This window comes from Pinus tabuliformis, chromosome 1_2 (assembly GCF_031772625.1).
Source record: "Pinus tabuliformis cultivar Carrire ecotype Pingquan chromosome 1_2, CPIR1, whole genome shotgun sequence".
In the NCBI taxonomy this organism is placed as follows: Eukaryota; Viridiplantae; Streptophyta; class Pinopsida; order Pinales; family Pinaceae; genus Pinus; species Pinus tabuliformis.
The window spans coordinates 769,597,335-769,611,840 of record NC_142298.1 but is presented as its reverse complement, the minus strand read 5'-3'; the positions used below and the strand labels follow the sequence as shown (position 1 = coordinate 769,611,840).

The following is a 14,506-nucleotide window of genomic DNA, read 5'->3' as shown; positions in this document are numbered from 1 at the left end:
AGATTCAATCTGTAATCCTAGGAGTATTCCACTGGCTCTCGTCCAGCTCTATAAAAACTTACCAGTAGCATCCTGCCATGTTTTCCTCCCCTCCTCCTTTCCGCCAAGTTTTTTCTTACCCTCAGGAACAAAAGGGACGAATAACTGCTTAAGTGTTAACTATATGGTAGAAAGAGAATTACTCGGGTCCCTTCCGTAAATTGTAAGACCCAAATTAAAAGATATTTAATACTTTTACCATTGATTCAACTTCAATCACTACTTTTACTAAGTAATTATCCGGTTCACTTGTTGGCTAAAGTAAATATTAAATCATTACAGTCACCTGAAAGTGTCACATTGTCATAACAAGGCATTACAACTCACATAATAAGGCATTACAACATATTTTCTGCTCGAGAGCCTCTTAGTATAATCACTAACTATGTAAACAATCAAAATCTCCATGGTTAGTTATGGAAAAGTTATTTTTAAAATTATTTTTTATTTTATAGAAAATTAAAAGAAAATTGTTAATTATATATATATATATATATATATATTTTTTAAATATATTTATCAAATTCACATTTTAAATGATTAACGAAATGGGAAAATTATAAAGAAAGTTGTAAATAATGTTAGAAAATGAGCTTTGTTTCATGTACATGTTTATTTTTTAAGATATGAAATCATGTTCAAGGTGATATATATAGTTCTCAAGAGAATTTAAGATTAAATATAAATGTTTTGTTTCCATGTCTAAATTTTTTATATATATTAAAGTTTATACAATATTATTTTGTCTCCAAAGTAAGTATATATATATACATATATAAAAACCAAAATAAGAAATTGGAAGACTCTGTCATTCTCTCTTAAACTTATTGTTCTTCCTTGACTGAAGAAGAAAGAATTGTAGTTTTGGGAGAGTGACATAAATGAAGTCTCCTTGCTCTGCGAATTTCCATTTTAAAGAAAAGCAAAAAGTTGAGATAATCATCACTAACACTAGATCTTCAGTTTCAGTTTCAATAGTGGAAGATTTGAATGGGCTCATTAAGCTCTACAATGATGGATCCATGGTGTGTGCAGACGAACTAGCTTTCCCCCTTCCTCTACTCAGCGAAAGTTACAAGCACATTTTATAGAGAGAAATTGTGTTTGACCATACACTTAGCCTGTGGACATGCCTATACCACCCTCCTCCTCCTCCCAATTCTTCCCCAACTACCCCCACACAACTACAAGTAATATTGTACCTTCATGGCATCGGTTTTTGTTCATTTAACCTACAGACTTCCATTATGCATCGTTGCTACGTAAAGTGGGGAGCTGATATAGGGGCCCTCATCATCTTTGTATGCTATAGATTGGATCCTCAGCATCACCTTCCTGCTGGTTATCATGATTCTATCTTTGATCTCGAATTCCTTCATTCGCAATCCAAAACCACAAGTGGTTGGGAAAGAGTCGGTCCTTGGTTCTTTTCACATTCTGACTTCTCCAAGGTATTCCTAATGGGAGAAAGCACAAGAGGGAACATAGTTTATCACCTGGGAATGTGGTATGGATGGAAAGATTGGGGTGGAGATATGTGAATAAGAGGATTGATTTTCTTGTTTGCGTTTTTTAGAGGGGAGGCACGTGTTGAAGAAAAGGGTAACTAGGTTCGGTATTTTTCAATGTAATTTTGATCTTTGTCCTTCTCGTGAAAAAGAATTATTATTTTTATAAGTTATATGAATGAGTTTCTTTCTCATTCTATAGGTATATGAAAGTCAAAGAGTCAAAATTGTATTAAAGAGCTCTTGAGCATTTATGTAATGAACATGTGTCAACCTAGTGTCAAGTAGCCCTCCAAGACAAGTACCATCCTCCAATGAAGAATACTACAAGAAAAAATATGAAGAGAATAGTTAAGTCAGCCTCAAAATGAATATTAACATCAAGTCAGCTCACATATGGAGACACATCTCTTCGGTGGACAAGTCATCTCTAATATAGGGTAAAACCACTATATATACCTAGTCAGGGTCTGCACAGAAACGAAGAAGACAAAATTTTGGATTCCTCTAAAACTTCAGAGGTGCAGGAAGTTACAGTCTCGATGATGATTACAGTCAAGAATCACATATAGGTATGCAATATCAGATGTCTACAGGAAGGTAAAAAATCTCGATCACAAGTACAGTGATCTCACTGCAATATCGACCTAGTTATAGGATCACTGTAATAGAGAATCGGTATAGTTGTAGTTGACCTCAATGCAAGGAGAACAAGGCTACAATCTCGGTGAATATCACAGTACAAACATAAATACAATCATAATCTCGACATTCCTGGTAGAGATAGGATCTTCATGAAGCATATATATCCTAGACACAACATGTCTTTAGCATTAATGTGAGCATGATAATAGTCATGATCCTAATGAAGATGAATATTTTGGTACAACTATATATGTACCTCTAAGTGGAGATCTCATTGTTGTTATAAGATTCTCGGTGAAGGTGAAGAAATGGAACATCAAGTTCTCAATGAAGGTGTAGCATTGGCACAACAGAACTCATTTAAACCTCATTACCCTTATTTTGCACCTGAATTCAGTGTAAAAGTTGTGTTTCCTTAGCACTCGGGTTCTTTAAGATTAAACGTTATATAACCCACATGACCATATTCATAAACCCACGCCATTTTAACCCTCTATCTCTTTTGAAATCTCAGTCGTTGATCATCGCGATCCAATGGTCACAGTCCTTTTTCCTACATGTTAAACATCATGCATATTCCTCGCCATCTGATCGTCCATTGCCAGATCAATGGTGGACGCTTGCCTCGATCGCGCGACTTGTGCGTGCATTAACCCTTGGGGGTGGCGGTTTTCTTCTGCCACGCGGCGCCTTATTATTCGATCGTTGCCCGTTATACAGATACTGCCTCCTCCGATAGGTGGTGTAGGGAAACTACTTACCGCCACCGTACCCTGTCCCCCAGCCGTTAACCTTGTGCTCCTTCTGCTTGCGATCATCATTGGATCTGTCATGTCCAGATCCAACAGCCTTCGTTCTCCTATCCTCGTTACCTCTTGATAACCCCTTTGATTCAATCTCCGTTGTTGATCTCTGCGATCCGATGGTTGACGATTGTCTCCGCCCGCTTCTCCCGATTCCTCTTTCAAAATAGATCTCTGCCATTCGATTGTTTAATCTAACGGCTAATGTTTATTCTCCTTCCACCCATGCCTCCGCCATTCCATCCACGCCTTTAGCCTATTCTATGTTTCCAAAGGAAGAAGGCGGCCGGCTACCAGTTCCGGTACTGTCTGTGTTAATTCCTCAACAACTGCATTCAAAATGGTGTACACCCGAAGGACGAGAAGGACACCCTCGAGCTGTTCAAGCATTTATTAGTGATGGGGCATGTTCCATATTATAAGCCATCTGCTCAGAGAAGGACCACAGAACACCAGAAACTGTCTAAATCATCCATTAAAGCAGGCAGAGTGTAGCAGAGGCCCATTCTAGATTATAAATGTGGTTGGTGGTCCATTATGACCCCTCCACGCATAGTTTAGTAGACTGTTTTTGCAAACCAACCTCTATATATATCCAGAAGACAGAATGTAATAGGTTCATGAATGTTATTTTGTTTTAAGGTTCAACTTCTGGAAACTGTAACTACTGTGATACTTGCAGCGTCTGGTCTTCATTTTCAGCTAATGAAAGCTTCTTTTGCTGTTAATTTCTCACTTTCCACTTCGTCTTCTTTGTTCCAGGCTGTGCTTATTATGATTTTATTCATCTGCTGTAGAACCACAGAGGATGGTTCAAAATGTCGATGTATAAAATAACAAAATGCGATGGATCCGGAAGATATAACCACACATAATGCAGATCGTAGAAGTCTCAAATCCATTATTAGAGGGGTTGTCATCCCACCTCTGTGTTTGAATCTAGCATGTAGCATTGAATTTGTATGCAGGTTCTGTTACTTTAATGCCAGAGAGCTGTCATCCTGTCTGTGTATTAGGAAACAGATTTACAGACCTCTTTACTAGTTGCAACCGGCCATCACAGGGTCCTATGCATCTGCTGGTGTGGTCAGTCTTTTCCATCATCACATTTTATTTGAAACTGTGAGTAATTGGTGGTCTAAAGCCTTGTAGTCTAGCGGTGTTCACCCATGTCTGGGGTCAAGCATAGTAGAAGTGGTTATCTAGCTTGAATATGCAGCATTTCTTTCATTCATCAACCATTATCCAACATTTTTGTTGATTTTGTAATGTTCCTGAGCATCTCTGATATATAACCTAGGAGATTTTCTTGGGGTGATAACATTAATTGGCGTCGTTGTCGGGGAGAGGAGAATTGAATCTCAGCTTCCCTGGGAGAACGACACAGTTCTAGATTTTGATGATAGACAAAGTCTGGGCACATATTCTGGTTGTAATCATCTAGCTGGCGACTCCACTGGAGGAAGACCAACCTTTGGCGACTCCACATTGCAGTTCTGGATCAATTTGTGAGGTATGTTTAGAGATATCTTCAGAAATCATGAGCTGAACCAGTGCCTGATCCTGAAAAGATCGTTGAGCAGAAGAAAATATCACAGTAAGGAGCACCAGGATCAGGTAAGCCTTAAAAGTTCCATGTATCTCTGTTAGTGAATGTCACCTTTAGAGATTCATTAAGCTCCTTGGTCATTCATCTCCCTTTCGGATTCCAGTTCAAAGAAAGAAGCTTTCCATGCTAACCATCGTATTCCTCTGTTTTTGTCATTCTTTTCATTGATTCATTCCACTCAGTTCACCAGTATCCTTTCGTATACCCTAGCCATGGCAGGTCAGTAAGCCCTCACAAAGATAGAAAGAATAGTCGCTGCTAGGTATGGACCTCTGGTCTTGCATGTCCCTTTAAATGCCATGCCTGCAGGAGATTATCAAGAATTTATGCCAAAGTTTACTGGTGCAGAAGGAGTAACAACTTAAGAGAATTTAGAGTCTTTTTACAGCTATGCTAATAACCTGGATATTAATGAAGAGGATGTCTGGATGAGGGTTTTTGTGCAAAGCCTAGATGGGGAGGCTAGAAAATGGTTTAGAGATTTACCCCCTAGGTCTATTGCAAACATTGAGGCCCTAGATGATGTGTTTTTAAAGCACTGGGGAAATAATAAAGATCTGCTCTATTATCATTTTGCATTTGGGAACTTGCAGAGAGAAGATGGTGAGCTACTGTCTGAATTTAACATCAGATTCAATCAAATGTATAGCAGAATGCCAACTAAAGTAAGACCTACCCCTGCTTCTGCTATGCTCACTTATGCTAATCCTTTCGATTCTCAATTCTGCCTACTGTTAAGAGAAAGAAGATGTACTTCTTTGGCTGATATGCAAACTGTAGCCTTTGAAGTAGAAGCAAACATCATTGCTGCAGAGAGACTTGAAGGTGATGCCGAGAGGAGAAGACAGGGAGTTGAATCCTCATCATCCTATGATTCTGAAATAGATGAATTGGCTAGGATGATTGAATTTTTGGCCTTTGAAGTTTCCATACTAAAACCTGAGTAGAATTCTGAAGAATCAGGAGCTCCTTGTTCCTTTAGTCTTTCAAAGCCAAATCTATATAAAGGAACACATGAGTAGTTGCAAATTTTGCAGAGAAGCAGAGTTACAAATGAAGATAAAAGGGTAAAACCCTTTTTTCAGAAAATAGTTAGGAAAGAAGAGCATCTTGATGAAGAGGAGGAGGTCCATGGTTTGGAAGGTGCTCCTTTCCTAACCAGGGCTTCGTATGAGAAATCAATATCTAAAGGTGCTGCTTGTGAGCTTGTTGTAGCTGCAGAGCAACAAGCGATTAGTAGCAGCAATCAGTAGCAGATCCCTTCTTCCTCCAAGAATCTGTGCTCGATGCTAGCTCATCTTCACATGGCTATGAAGATCTGCAAATTTTCTAGCCTGGTTTGGTTCCCAGTCTAGTGATTAATAAGGGAGAAGAAAGCTCTCCATCATCTTTTGTTTCTCTGTCTGCTCAAATGAAATTCCCTCATAGTTGCCCCTTGAACACTGAGGCAGGAAATAGCTCAATGCTCAAGGCTGAGATTGATCACCTCAGTTTTGATTTTCTGAAACCTGCTAAGATGGCCTCCACACAGAATGAAAGGGCAACTTTTCAGATGACAGAGGAAGAGAATATATAGTTTTGGGACTCCTCCTTGGATGTAGACTGTTCTAAGAAAAATAAAGGAGCAGATGATGTCTCTGTGTCCCTTGCACAAGAAATCGATGGTTCATCATTCATATTAGTTATGCAGACCACAAATGACACAGAAAATTACATAGCAATCATGATTATTCAACAGTTGTACAGAGGCTCCTGTGAAGAACATCCAAGGAGGAAAATACACAGAAGGGAGATGAAGGTTGATCCATTTCTACCTATTAAGCTCAAATGTCCTAAACTGTTTGAGGTAGAGGATCAAATAAATCTTGTTTTGCAGCTCTATGATGAAGGGTCTGAGAGGAGGAGAAATAGTTTTGGGTGGCCCAGCAAATGGGCAGTTTTTTTTAGAAGTTTTAAGTTTTCAAGCCTTAATGATTGTAAGCAGTTTCTTTTTTCAGTTTTTAGAGTAGACTTGGTGTGACTCCATGCCCAATGGATACTAGGCAATGATTTTAATGCTGGTTTTGTATGAAGGCATTGGTCTGCAGGTTCTTGAGACCTCATAGGGAGGATCTCATCCCCAGAAGGAGCCAGTGTTAGCTTTTCTATTGATCTCGATATTTAAAGGCCAACATGCATGCTTGATCGGGTTTTCTATGATAAAATAGGAGTTGCAGTGGCCAACCTACCTTATTCCCTTTACTCTGCTCATGTTCTCATAACTTCTCGCACCTTCGTTTCCTCCTTCCTCTTAATCCTCCTTATTCTCTTTTAAACCCCTTTATACCTATTTTTCTCCCAATATCTTCGTTTCCCGCTTAATTTCTTCACAGAACTCATCTAAACCTCATTACCCTTGTTTTACACCCGAATTCAGTGTAAAATTTGTGTTTCCTTAGCACCCGAGTTCTTTAAGATTAAACGTTATATAACCCACATGACCATATTATAAACCCGTGCCATTTTAACCCCCTGTCTCTTTTGAAATATCAGCCATTGATCAGCGCAATCCAACGGTCGCAGTCCTTTTTCTTGCATGTTAAACATCATGCATATTCCTCGCCATCTAATCGTCCATTGTCAGATCAACGGTGGATGCTTGCCCCGATTGCAAAACTTGCGTGCATGTTAACCTGTAGGGGCGGCGGTTTTCGTCTGTCACACGGCGCCTTATTATTAGATCGCTGCCCATTATACGGATATCACCTCCTCCGATAGGTGGTGTGGGGAAACCGCTTACCACCACTGTACCCTGTCCCCTGGCCGCTAACCTCTGTGCTCCTTTCTCTTGCGATCACCGTTGGATCTACCCCGTCCAGATCCAACTGCCTTCGTTTTCCCATCGTCGTTACCTCCCGATAACCCCTCTGATTCAATCTTCACCATTGATCTCTGTGATCTGACGGCTGACGATTATCTCCGCCCGCTTCTCCTGATTCCTCTTTCAAAATAGATCTCCGTCGTTCGATTGTTTAATCTAACGGCTAATGTTTATTCTCCTTCCGCCCATGCCTTTGCCATTCCATCCGCGCCTGTAACCTGTTCTATGTTTCCAAAGGAAGAAGGCGGTCGGCTACCAGTTCTAGTACTGTCTATGTTAATTCCTCGACAACTACATTCAAAACGGTGTACACCCGAAGGACGAGAAGGACACCCTCGAGTTGTTCAAGCATTTATTAGTGATGGGGCATGTTCCATATTATAAGCCATCTGCTCAAAGAAGGACCACAAAACGCCAGAAACTGTCTAAATCATCCATTAGAGTAGGCAGAGTGTAGCAGAGGCCCATTCTAGATTGTAAATGTGGTTGGTGGTCCATTATGACCCCTCCACGCATAGTTTAGCAGACTGTTTTTGCAAACCAACCTCTATATATTTCCTGAAGATAGAATGTAATAGGTTGATTAATGTTATTCTATTGTAAGGTTCAACTTCTAGAGACTGTAACTACTGTGATACCTGCAGCGTCTGGTCTTCATTTTTAACTAATGCAAGCTTCTTTTGCTATTAATTGCTCACTTTCCACTTCTTCTTCTTTGTTCTAGGTCATGCCTGTTATGCATTTATTCATGTGCTATAGATGTTTAGCATTAGAGGGGCTGTCATCCCACATCTGTGTTTGAATCTAGCATGTATCATTGAATTTGTATACAGGTTTCTATTATTTTAATGCCAGAGAGCTGTCATCGTGTCTGTGTATTATGAAACAGATTTACAGACCTCTTTACTGGTTGCAGCTGGCCATCACAGGGTCCTCTGCATCTGCTGGTGTGGTCAGTCTTCTCCATCATCACATTTTATTTGAAACTGTGAGGAATTGGTGGTCTAAAGCCTTGTAGTCTTGGGGTGTTCACCCATGTCTGGGGTCAAGCATAGTAGAAGTGGTTATCTGGCTTGAATATGCAGCATTTCTTTCATTCATGCACCATTATCCAACATTTTTGTTGAGTTTGTAATGTTCCCGAGAATCTCTGATATACAACCTAGGAGAGTTTCTTGGGGTGATAACTAGTGCAACAGTGATCTAGATGAATGAGCAGTCATGGTATAGCAATGATGATGACGATATTAGCAGTGAAAAAGAAGAGGATTGGTGTCTTGGTCTTGGAGAGGCATATAGGGTAAAGTATAATGGTTTTGGCGTTCGTTAATTTGAATCTCTATAGGAAGAATTATGTGGGTTTTCCTCTCCAAGAGGGAGAGGTTTTGGCCCTGGCATAATGCAAACTTCTTATGTTTTTATCTCTTTCTTTTGGTAGAAGTCTGATGTAGTAAACACACACGCTTATAATAAGAAGATAAAGATAAGATAAATAGTAAAATCATTTCAGAAATTGTTATCAAGTATGGAAGAATCTACCTAATGCTGACTTCCCTGGATTATTCAACATGGTGTTGGAGCTAAGGTGCTAAATTCGAATGAAGGGCAGCAAAAGAGACATACAAGGATCCGTCTTCAAGGACATCAAAGAAGGATGAAAGGATTACAGGAACAAGTATGCAACAAACTGGTGTACAATAGTCATGGAGTATCAACTTCAGTAATTACAATCATGCACTCAACTCACACTCAGTGTGATGGAGTGTATCAATGATCCTCACATCCTAATCACTGAACTTTCTCCATGCCATAAAAGATAGTCTTAGGCATCCATATATATATATATATATATATATATATATATATATATATATATATATATATATATATATATATATATATATATATATATATATATATATATATATATATGTATATATATATATATATATTGTAGAAGTAATCCAAGAATACATCTCACAATCCATGATTACATCGCTATCTCAATATAGTTATTACATCAAGGTAGTTTTGATGATGAGAGAGTCTATCTATATAGTGCCACCCATAGTTTAGTTATGTTATTCATTGAAAAGTTTGTGCTCTCAATACATTGCCTCTCTACACAATGCACATAGACATCATTGTGCAGTGCCATATAAATATACTTATCACAGTCTCAAATTTTGTCTATGATTATGACCTCAATAGCATGGTACTTGGATCAGAACATAGTATAAATAACATGTCAACAATATTTTGAAGTCAAACATACCTTATATATGAATTGGGAAGGTCATGAAGGAGTCTCAGTGATGTCAAGACCACTAATGTCATGGTGCTAGAAGGTCTCCAAGGAAGTCATGATGAAAGGATACTAATGACGAGCAACTCAAGAAAAAGAAGCATCAAGGTGAGGATATCCTCTTCACACACCAAGTAAGTATCTTTCAATTTTATAATCAGAATTGGTTAAATGATTTCATGATTGCAACGGGATTTATAATTTGGTTAGATAATTGAAAGTCCTTGGATAGAATAAGGAGGATTGTCATAATTCTCATAGCAAGGAGAAATCATTGATATCTATGAAAAGTTCTATGCAGGTCAGGCATTGTTTGAATCCATCAAGAGATTCATAGGATTCATATGATATGACTCAAAAGTCCTCCCATACCTAAATAGTAGAAGAGGAGACATAAAGAGAGATATATGAATTGCTAAATATACTCTCAAAAACTAAATTAAATGAGGCCACTTAGACCTACACAATACTGAAGGTATCAAAGAATGAAGGAATAAATTCATGAAGATCTGGGAAATATGATAAGAAGGTTATGATCATTGATGAGCAAGGTAACAGATAGAAATGAACAAAGAAGGTTACCTCACTCGAAAATTTGTGGTCTCCATGTTAGATAGAGAAGGACAAGTTGCAGTTTATAGTATTAAAGGATAAAAGAATTCAACCATGGGCAGAAAGGAAAGGCATGGTTGGTCCTCATGAAAAGACAAAAATAATTATAGTTAATGTTCAATGCTATAGATATATTTTGGAAGCTCATATCACTGAAAAAGGGAGGAAGCTAAAGAAAATGGTGAAGGAAAGAGAGAGTATCAAATCTCTCCTATCAATTAGAAAATATCCCTCACAAAAGGGTCCTATCATAAGCTCCTAAATATTTTGTTATAAGATAGGACAATGATAATAAGATGCATCATGGCATCATGGAATCATTAGAAACAAGAGATTGTGACAGCACCATGGGAATCATCAAGGACAAAATCCATGGCAGACAAACATGTAGGATATATAGCTCTTGGGAACCTGAGTGGACATTGAAGAAAAGGAGGAGTCATCTAAGGCTCATCATACATCAATTCAAAAAGGAAACATCTGGAAGTTGTGAATATACAAGATCCTCAAAATTATTTGATGGAATCCTCATCGTAGGGTTCATTAGGCTAGAGAGGAAGCAAGTGTTTCAACAATAACTCCAACTTATGGAATCCATGAGATAATGATATGATGACATGAAGAAAATCAAGGGATTGAAGATATTTTCAATCAAGGAAGGTGCTGGAAGAAACTTTGATGGCCTGAAGGTAAAATAAGGTATGTATGCTTGTGTTAAATATTTTAATTTCATGTCATATGGTTGCAGGTAGCATGGATCATTACTTTTATCTTAAGAAGCATGATCAAGAAGAAAAAGGATCTCCTCCTCTGAAAGGGTGCAGGAAGGCATAAGTCGCACTAGATGCAATCAACGTAATATGTCCTCATATGAACTATGAGGTGGTTGAATGCAATGAAGAAACCCTAACTGAAACCTGTTGGGAATGAAATGTATGAGGAAGGAAGAGATCATGAGATATGCAACCATGATAAAGGCAATCAACATCCAAAACACCAAGAATTTTGACTAGAAAATCTTCCAAAAAGATATGAAGACTCTGGTGAAAGTTGGGAAAAGATGAAGACCCTTGACAATGGATATCTTTGGGAGATATGTCAATATGTGCGTAGAATGTTGATACATAAAAGAATATATGATGATGAAGAGCCATCTCGTGAGGTATGATTTAATTTTATATGATGTTTTTATTCCCTAAATAATATCTGGATAATGCAGGTCTACTCAAACAAGAGTTGTAAATACAAGTACAACTAGCATTCATCTGGTGAATGGAAGAAGCATGATGAGAAAGAAATAGTCATATAATGAAGGTTTCAGATATGAAGAAGGCCACTTTCCACTAATAAAGGAATGACATGATGAACTAAGGAGGAAAGTGATCGATGGATTTTGCCCTACAAGGAAGAAGCTCAATTGATTTTCATGAAATTAAGGGGAAAAGTCGATCAAGAAGTTAAAGAACCCACTAAAAAGAATTTGCTGATGTATAAAAGAGCCCCTAGCTAAGAGGGGGCCCTAACAAGTCTTTGATCAAGAGAGAGTTTGAATTAGATCACCCCTGATTACAAAGGAGTGACAATTGTGTTTTTCCATTTCATGTGTCATGCACTAGACCAAGACTAACAACTTAAGTCTAGATGAAGGCCATGAATGGAAATTTAGATAGATGATAGACACAACATTCTTTTCTTCTCTTGGGAAGAAAGAATGGGAGGATTGGGTAATCATCTGGCATCCAATACTCTTTGAGCATGTGTAGGGCATCCAAGATAAGAGTAGGAAAGAGGACCGATATTCTTTGAGGATTGGGAACCCAAGATAATAATAGTCTTAGAAGATCATACTCAGTGAACACCCAAATGGGTATGTGCCTTGAGCGACAATGATGAAGGTTTCTATAAATCATTGGTCTTGCGAGAATTGTAGCTCATGGTCTCATGGTTAGATAGAGTTGTTAGTCAAGGCCTTGCACTATGACAATGTTGATTGATATGATGCTATACAGATGGTATTACCAATTCGAATATTCTTATGAGAAATTATTCATATTGAAAATAACCAAGTAGCATTGTAAATACATCCCTAGTTAAGAGGGAGTGTCAAGTAGCCCTCTAAGTTAAGAACGATCCTCCAGCGAAGAAGACTACAAGAAAAATGATGAAGAGAATAGTTAAGTCATCTACAAAATGAATATTAACATCAAGTCAGCGCACATGTGGAGACACATCTCTTCAATGGACAAGTCAGCGCAAATACAAGAGAAAACCACTATATATACCTAGTTAGGGTCTGCATAGAAAAGGAGAAGACAAAATTTCAGATTCCTCTAAAAGTTTGGAGGTGCAGGAAGGTACAATCTCGGTGATGATTATAGTCAGGAATCTTGGACAAGTTTGTAATCTTGGATGGTTAAAGGAAGGTTCAAAATCTTGGTGATAAGTACAGTGATATTACTGCAATCTCAGCCTAGTTACAAGGTCACTGTAATACAATCTCGGTATAGTTACATCTGACCTCGGTGCAAGGAGAACATGGCTACAATATCGGTGAAGATCACAGTACACACAGAGATACAATCATAATATCGGCATTCTTGATAGAGATAGGATCTCGATGTAGCATATATATCCTAGACATAACATGTCCTTGGCATCACTGTGAGCATGCTAATAATCATGATCCTAACGAAGATGAAAATTTTAGTACAACTATATATATACCTCTAAGTGGAGATCTCATTAATGTTATAAGATTCTCGGTGAAGGTGAAGCAGTGTCACATCAAGTTCTCAATGAAGGTGTAGCATTGACACACTAGGGATGAAGGTCTAAATTAAGGAGAAGTCATGGTGTAGCAGTGATCTAGATGAAGGAGAAGTCATGGTATAGAAATGATGATGATGATCACATCAATGAAAAAGAAGAGGATTGGTGTCTTGGTCTAGGAGTGGCATAGAGGGTCAAGTATAATGGTCTTGGTGTTCATCAATTAGAATATCCATAAGAATAATTATGTGTGGGTTTTCTTCTCCAAGAGGGAGAAGTTTTGTCCCTAGTAGAATGCCATCTTCTTGTCTTCTTATCTATTTTGGTAGTAGTTTGCTGAAGTAAACACACACACTCATAATAATAAGAAGATCAATATATGATAAATAGTAACACAAATTGTTATTAAGTATGGAAGAATCTATCTAACACTAACTACCCTAGATTCTTCAACAGTGCAGACTGTGTCGGAGACTAAAGAGAGGTAGGAGAGCCTGATTTTTACGGTCGAAAAATCGGATATGATGTGAATTCTAGTGCTCCCCATGGGAATCAACAGAGACAACCATTTCTGTAACCCACTAGCCCTCGATAACATATCACTAGATGTTTGGTCCGTTTCAGGTCCCCTGCTCATGATAGTCATGGTGATTGTAGGGCTTGACATTATGAGGAGCAAAAGATTCGAATATTGTGAACTTCTCAGGAAATGTGGTGAGAAAGAAATTGAAGTTGGGTGAGATTGAGTGATCCAGGATTTTTTTGCTTATAGATGCATCAAAGTTGACATGAGTTAAAGCGTTTAAAAACCATAAAAGCATAAACATGAAAAATGAAGACAGAGACATGATGAAAAAAGATCATGACACAGATATTTGATTACGAAGTTCATCCAATTAGGACTACATCTCTGGGCCCTGCTCAATAGTGGGGAGACCTTCTTTATGGCATGAAAAGGGAGAAGTATAAGCAACTTTCTACATAAACATCCTTATACCTCCAATCTGGAAGACAACTGGTAAATGGAGTACCCATCTCTAGAAACAGACATGGCCACTAAATTCCTAGTGAAAATAGTGCAACAATGCCTATTCGAACACCCCATTCGGATAATCGGGTCTTCTGCAACCTTCTTAGAACCTTCGATACTCTGAGATAAGGTCCCAACCACTTGCTAGGAGTGGGATACCCTGTCGTGCTCTGCAAACCTACGCTCCTCTCTGCTCTCCCCCATTCTTTTGACACAGAGTGTCCTTTAAATAAGCATGTGTGGAAAATCCCTCAAAACTGGGGCAGTTCTTAACCAATGATGAAGTTAGACTAATGGTTCTAATTGGGTATCTAAAATATCAAGCT

The 14,506-nt window shown here is 38.3% G+C and overlaps 1 pseudogene; it reads left to right on the top strand.

The window, feature by feature from the left end:
• The first annotated feature begins 920 nt into the window (after positions 1–920).
• LOC149208117 (putative carboxylesterase 17) lies at positions 921–13,890 on the top strand (annotated as a pseudogene).
• Positions 13,891–14,506: the final 616 nt, after the last annotated feature.